At 43.4% G+C, this 7669-nt stretch overlaps 1 pseudogene; it reads left to right on the top strand.

Moving 5' to 3' along the window:
- The first annotated feature begins 1687 nt into the window (after positions 1-1687).
- Positions 1688-2856, top strand: LOC146187806 (uncharacterized; annotated as a pseudogene).
- Positions 2857-7669: the final 4813 nt, after the last annotated feature.

The raw sequence follows: 7669 nt of genomic DNA on the forward strand, positions 1-7669 counted from the left end.
GGCTGCTTTTTCCACAGCTACTTCACAATTAGGGGTTAGGAGTGACCCTAAGAGAGCCAATGATAGGAATTAACTAGGCATCCGTGGTTTGCCGCCGGTTGATGGTCAATCGTGTGGATCGACATTTAGCAGTGAACCTTCAGTAAGATGTATTGTCGGCCTAGTTGGTGCAGTACTTCAGACATCTTAAGTTGCTCGAACAAAGACACACACAAGACAGAGTACATGACGAGCGCGAACTGCCAACTGTTTATTGTAAAGAAAGAGGAACGTATTTTTAAACCCTCGGCTAATCAGGCGTTTATAGCCCCTTCGCACTTCACCCCACCCGGTATCAATATTCATCAATGACAAGCCTAGGCATGTATGACTAAACACAACAAGGTTAGCGATAAATAAACGACACAGATCTTAACGAACAGTCAATCGTAGCAAAGCACTGTCAAGACTTGAAGAAAAAACAATCAAAACCAAACAACGTAAAAATTAGAACATACAACAAGGTAAAAACCAAAGGTAACTAGCAAAAAAAGCAATAGCAGTCGTAGTCCTCGTAGCAAAAGCAGCGTCACATAACGAAGCAAAGGCAGTCTAACAAAAAAAGCCGTAAAAGACAAGAACTGGTAAGAAACCAAACCCAGGGATAACTAACAAAAGTAAATTGTCAATCTCTCGTAGCAAAGGGAGTGTCATGTATACGAAGAAAAAGCAGCCAAAACCTAAAATATTAAACAAGGTAAAAAAATAAATAATAAAGAAATAAAAATACATAAAAATAATATATATATATATATATATATATATATATATATATATATATATATATATATATATATATATATATATATATGTTAAACCTAGAAGAGCGGCTGTGGCAAGCGGCTGTGGCAAGAAACATGCTATAGGCCATTTACGGAATGCGCCATCGAAGATGAACGATCGTGTACGGGAACATAACTTATCATTAACAACGGGGGAACGTTCTAATTTGGCTAAGCATTGCGTGTCTTGCAGGGGTTGTCAGCTTCGGCTGTATAAGATTAGGACTCTCTGCGAAAGCCGCACTTCACTCGCACATGAGATCATGGAAGCGTATGCCTGACTGTATCAGTGAGTCTTCTGTTGTGCTGTACAGCAGTGAGGTATCTTTCCTCGATAAAATGATCTGAATTCAGTGTCCCAGTGTCTACTGTTTGTGACCTGCTGCTAACGATCTGTCTTTGATGGTAGTGGCTTTACATATATATATATATATATATATATATATATATATATATATATATATATATATATATATATATATATATATATATATATAAGATAAGATCAATGATGTCAGACAAGAAGTTAGTAGTGTCCTTTATGTAAGACAAAAATGTGGGCGGACACTACTAACTTCTTGTCTGACATCATTGATCTTAGCATTCCTCATGATTCTCCGCTTGTCACGCTCGACGTCACTTCACTTTACAGAAACATCCCGCATGCAGGTGGTATACGCGCCGTTGTGACTGCCTACAATGAAGCTTGCATTGAAAAGATAATCGACAGTAACACATTGGCCACCCTACTCAAACTTATATTAGAGCTTAATAATTTCGAGTTTGAAGGAAAGCATTATGTCCAGATCAGTGGTACCTCAATGGGTACAAGAATAGGACCTAATTACGCAAACATATTTATGGCCATGCTGGAAAACAAATTTTTCCACAGCCGATCCTTAGTACCTTTTTACTACAAACGTTATATTGATGATATATTTCTTATCTGGTCCCATGTCGAAGCCGAGCTCCTATCACTCATAGCCGATCTCAACAGCTTGCACCCTTATATATCATTTTCCCACAAGTACTCTAGATATACAAATAATTTTCTTGACGTCACAATTTCGCTTCAGGAAGGCAGCTTAACTACAACAGTGTACCGAAAATCGACTGACCGTCAACAATATCTGCACTTCGCTAGTAGCCATGTCAAGCACGTAAAAACCAGTATCCCCTACAGTCAAGCAGTTCGTTTCAAACGAATTTGCTCAAAGCAATCTGATTTCAAACATAACTGTGCCACGCTTCGCACCACGCTCATTAAAAAAAAAATACCCCCTGCAGCTCATAGATGACGCCATTAAGCACGCTGATACACAAGACCGTAGAATTCTACTTACCAAAGACAAACCGAAAACTCCCCTCTTGCATACTAAGCTTGTCCTAACTCATTCTGCTTCTGCTCCGAACGTTTCGACAATCCTTAAAAAGCATCGCAACATTCACATGCAAAGTGATCGCCTTAGGAACACATTCGTAGAGCCGCCCAGGGCAGTTTACAGAAGATCGAGAAACCTACGAGATATACTAACATCATCGAAAACAGATTCTCCGGAACCCATAGGCTGCCATCCATGTAATAAGAACAGGTGTAAACTGTGTCCCCACATGACCACATCACAGAGCGTCCATAGCACTGGGTCAAAGTTTCGTTTTGACATTCACGGCGACTTCACCTGCGATACTTCAAACGTTATTTACCTACTGCAATGCACCGTATGTAACCAACAATATGTAGGACAAACTGAAACCCCGTTTAGATTGCGCTTTAACAACCACAGAGCCCATGTTCAATCACTTCCACACCTGCCTCTATCAAAGCATGCTCAACTACCCGGTCATTCATTTGACCAGATTTCAGCCACTATTCTCGAATCCGGTTTTAAAAGCAATCATGAGCGCGAAATTAGAGTCGTTTGTTATCTATAAATTCAAAGCAGTGTCGTCAGGTTTAAATGAAAGCACAGGAAAATTAAGTTCGATCCCTGCACCTCGAACGCCCAAATATGTTCCCATGTCAATGTCGGGTTAGTGCCGCTTCTCGCTCATTGTCTTCGCATATCTACAGCGCTTGCGTGTCTTTCTTTTTCTTTTTGTGCTTGGGTGGAGCATATCGTTCTCTTTTAGTATGTAGTGATGATATTGCGTGCTAATCTTTATGCTGTTCATTGAGCCGCGTTTTCTTTGTTCTGTAATTTCTCGCTTCTTTAATTTTGCTGTCTAGCAATTGTACTTGGTTATCTTTGAACTGATGATATGCCTACTGAATATCTCGTACATGTTTGTTTCTAGGTATGTGTATTTATCTGCTGCCGCCGCATTTATGATAGACAATACTCCAAAACGCTAACACCTCCTACAGTGACCCACATATCGCCCTGTTGTCACGTGCCCGATGCGTCTATACTTTTCCGTGCGGTTATATCTTTGTACGAATACTGTAACTTCCATTTCAGCGCCGACATTCTGACAAAGGCTGTTCCACAGCCGAAACGTCAATAAATTGTTTCACACGTTGGTCTTCATTTTTCACTATATATATATATATATATATATATAGTATATAGTATATATATATATATATATATATATATATATATATATATATATATATATATATATATATATATATATATATATATATATATATATATATATATACCATCGGCACGTTGTATTTTCTTCTACTTTGTGTCTAATTATCTTTCCCCTACACAGATTACATTACTAATTTCTGTGATTATCCAAGTAAACATTAAAAAAAAAGACAAAGTACCAACCCCAACGCTTTCCTTGGCCTCGCTGACTGTTGGCTTATTTCCTTCGTGTATTATAACGAGCACCCTCATTTCCCCTTGATTGATCTGCTTGTAGCTTACGGGGTCTCGGTTCTGGCAGTCTTGAAGCCATAGGTAGCGTAAGAGGGTTCTAGCCCAGCTTTCGCCCTCGCTCTTGATCACGTTCTACGTGACGCTGGCGGTAACAAAGGACGTCCCACGTCCGCCGCCATGGCTGAGGGTGGCGCTGGTGAACACTCTCAAGGTTCGTATACAGACAACATAAATACCCAAGAAAGTAGCAGGGGGACAGCGGCCGATGTAGCTCAGTAGCATTCTGGACGGCTGAGCCTAAAAATGTTGCTTGCTGGAAACAGCGCATCGGACAGCGGCCGATGTAGCTCAGTAGCGTTCTGGACGGCTGAGCCTGAAAATGTTGCTTGCTGGAAACAGCGCATCAGCCGTTGGCCGAGGTCTTTCGACTCCTCAGGACACTACCGAAACGTACAAAGTTGTCCTTCCACTCCTGCCCACCGGTAATGTTGTCCTTAATACCGTTTTCCTGCATGCCGACCTTAAGGGTCGCCCGTACCGAGCACCTGACTTTCTAGACGCACTTGCACAGATTTTGGACCTCCGGGAAATTTTGTGCATTGGTCAGTACCAAATGAGCCACGTGTGGATGGTTACCTGCGAGAGTAGTTTTTCAAAGCAGAAGCTAATTAACAAAGCAGAGTTCCCTGTGAAAGGACTTCGGTGCATGGTGTTCGACCCGGATACAAAGAATGTCAAGGTTAAGCTCCTTTGGCTTCCCCGCTATATGGAGCACCGGAGGATTGTGGAAGCTTTCGAGCCTTATGGAACGATTCAATCTGTGGAACGTGAAAAGTGGCGGTGCCCAGGGATGGAGCACATGGAAACGGCGAACCGTGAAATCTCCCTCACGCTCAAGGACGGAGTGTCAGCAAGTACAATTCCTCTCACTCTTAATGTTTATGGGGTGCAGGCATTAGTGCTTATCTCAGGGAGACCTCCACTGTGCCTTCGATGCAGCCGGGTAGGCCATGTACGCGTCAGTGCCGAACGCCTCGATGCACCCAGTGCCGGCGCTTTGGCCATACTGTGGAGAACTGTGTATTAAGTTATGCCGATAGACTGCGTCAAGGCCAGTGGTCACGAGAAGATGACGTGGCGTCCGAACATATCATGGATGTGTCAGAGGTTGCTGATGTAACTGGTGAGTTAGGTCGTGAACCTCAAATTGATGGGGACCAGAAGCCTTCTGCACTTCACACCAACTCAGAAGAATCTGCAGTGACTGGCCATCAAGAACCAGCGTCTCCAGAGCCAAAACCGCCGGACCCGGGCCCACCTGTGAGTGCTACTCAGAGTGCTGCCCTTGCTGCCCAAGAACCACCTTTCATTGAAGGACGTCTGGATATGCCTCCTGTGGAATCAGTGGAGAAGATACTGCCAGTGGATGCTCGCCTATCCTCCTTCGTCATTGATTCTCCTTCGTCGTTGGAGGGTAACAGTGAGCCGTCTGTGGCGCCGATCTCTGGTGCGTCCGGTTCTCTGTCGGCTGTCAGTGTGGCAGCGAGCGATGTGCTCCAATCAGGTTCGTGGGCCGAAGCCTTGAGTGTCTCAGAGGAGGACATGGACAACACAGTGCCTTTGAAGCGTCCCGCAGATGATGAGGTGTGTATCGATGGTGCTGGCCAGAAGGCGCACTGTGTAGACGCCACAGGAAGGGTGACTTTAAAGAGGAGGGCGATGTCTGCCCGAAAGGCCGCCAATTTGCAGGCGGGCCACCCCATTCCAGGGGATGATGTTTAAAAGGACTAGTACCAAAAATGGCTAGAGTCGCAGCATATCAAGTCGCTACCCTTAACATCAGGGGTATGCGTAATCGTCGGAGACAGCAGCAGTTAAGACATCTGTTAAAGAAATGGAGTGTGTCTGTAGCAGCAATTCAGGAAACAAAGTTGTCCTCCGATGAAGAGACGGAAGCTGCTCTTGAGCCGTTTTTGCCGGAATATAACATTATTGTTAGCCACGCTAGAGGCTTGTCCGGAGGGTGTATGCTATTCCTGGCCAAAACACTAGAGATGACAGCCATGTCTTATTGCATAGATGGTGAGGGACGACTTATATGCTGTGACCTCACAATCTCAGGTGTGCAGTGGCGAATTATTTGTGTTTAAGCCCCTGTAAAACAACGAGACAGAAGGCATTTTTTTCTTTCATTAGTTAATCATTTGTGCACAGATCGCAAAATTATGTTGTTGGGAGATTTTAATTGTGTTTGTAGGGATGAGGACCGATCAGCATTATGTAAGAGATATGACCCTAGTGCTGCATTACTTAACGATTTGGCTTGTGAATATAACCTTGTGGATGTGGGGCAGGAAAAAGGCGACAGTATTCATTTCACTCATTTTCAGTTCTCCTCTAATGCCCGCCTTAACAGAATTTATGTTTCTGCAGACATGTTAGCAAATTTGTTTGGTTACTGGGTGCGGCCCATCTTCTTCAGTGACCATTGTATGGTGTCTCTTCAGGTAGGGAGGTACAGTCGGCAGATACTTCACCCTCGGTGGGAACTGTGGAAAATGAATAACTGTCTGCTCTCAGATGAAATCTTTAAGCGTGCTGTACCTACTTGTTTGAAAGACATATGGTCACGCCATGATCTGTCAGTTTTTCAGAAATGGGACTTGTTCAAACAGGAAACCAAAAACTTAGCAATTGAAGCCTCTGCAAGAATCGCGTTCCTAAAGAGACACCACCTTCGGGACCTTGGGCGCACTCTAACTGAGCTACATGAGCTAGAGAGGGTTAGCCCGGGTGCCTATGTTGAAGAAATTAATAACGTAAAGGCAGAGCTTCAACAAATTGCGACGGAAAGATACAAGGCGGCCCTAATAAGATCTAGGACTCGAAGGTTTCTTGACGAGCAACCTTCACGTCGGGCCCTCAGTGATGAGAGAGAGAATGCTCTTACGAAGGAAATATTGGAAATTCAGTATGGTGGTTGCACATATAGTGATGCGCCTAGTATTCTTGCTGCTTTCTATGATTATTATCGAAAGCTGTTCGGCAGTTGTAAAAATCCAAATCAGGGTTTCGATTATAATTCCTTACTTGAGAACTTTCCTCGACTAGACGATGAGAAATGTGCTGTAGTAGAGGGACCCATCACTTTGGAAGGAATTAAATCAGCCATTTCAGACCTTCAGAACCAGAAATCTCCTGGCCCAGATGGTATTACTAGCGAATTTTATAAAACATTTTCGCCTTGCCTAACGCCTGTTTTGATGGAAGTATTTCAAGCATCTTATGATGCGGGTTTCCTGCCCCCACTTTCTATTCAGGCCACACAATATTAATTCCCAAAAGCAAAGATACTAGTCGGTTGAAAACTGTTGAAGGATATCGTCTAATTTCCCTCTGTAATGTTGATTACAAAATTTTTGCCAAGGTCCTTTGTTCTCGTTTGCAGCTGGTTATCATGGACTTGATAGGTTCGCATCAGGTATGTGGTATCAGAGGGCGCAGTATTCAAACACACATCCATATTGCACCTTCAGTAATCGAGACAGTATCAGATGAGACAGGCCAAGTAGCTCTGATTCAAATTGACCTGGCGAAGGCGTTTGATAAAGTTCGGCGCAATTTCTTGTTCGCGCTCTTAGAGAATGCAAACATTGGTGACGTTTTGCTCAAAGGCATAAGGCTGTGCTATATGAACTCGTATACAAGACTAATTGTTAATAAGGAGCTAACGAAACCAATACCACTGGAATCATCTGTTCGTCAAGGATGTCCACTGTCTCCACTGTTGTTTGGCTTATATCTGGAACCCCTCTGTCTCAGTATAATTACCAGTGCAGCCATCCGTGGTTTCTCTCTGGCTCAATGTGAAGTTAAGATTTTAGCTTACGCGGACGATATCGCCCTCTTTTGTTCTGACAAAAAGAGTGTACTTGAGGCTTTACACTTGACTGAACAGTTCTGCGATGTATCAGGCGCGGCCCTTAATTTAGATAAATCCAAAGGTTTTTGGTT

This window comes from Amblyomma maculatum, chromosome 5, assembly GCF_055883805.1.
Source record: "Amblyomma maculatum isolate TAMU_Amacu chromosome 5, ASM5588380v1, whole genome shotgun sequence".
NCBI classification, from domain to species: Eukaryota; Metazoa; Arthropoda; class Arachnida; order Ixodida; family Ixodidae; genus Amblyomma; species Amblyomma maculatum.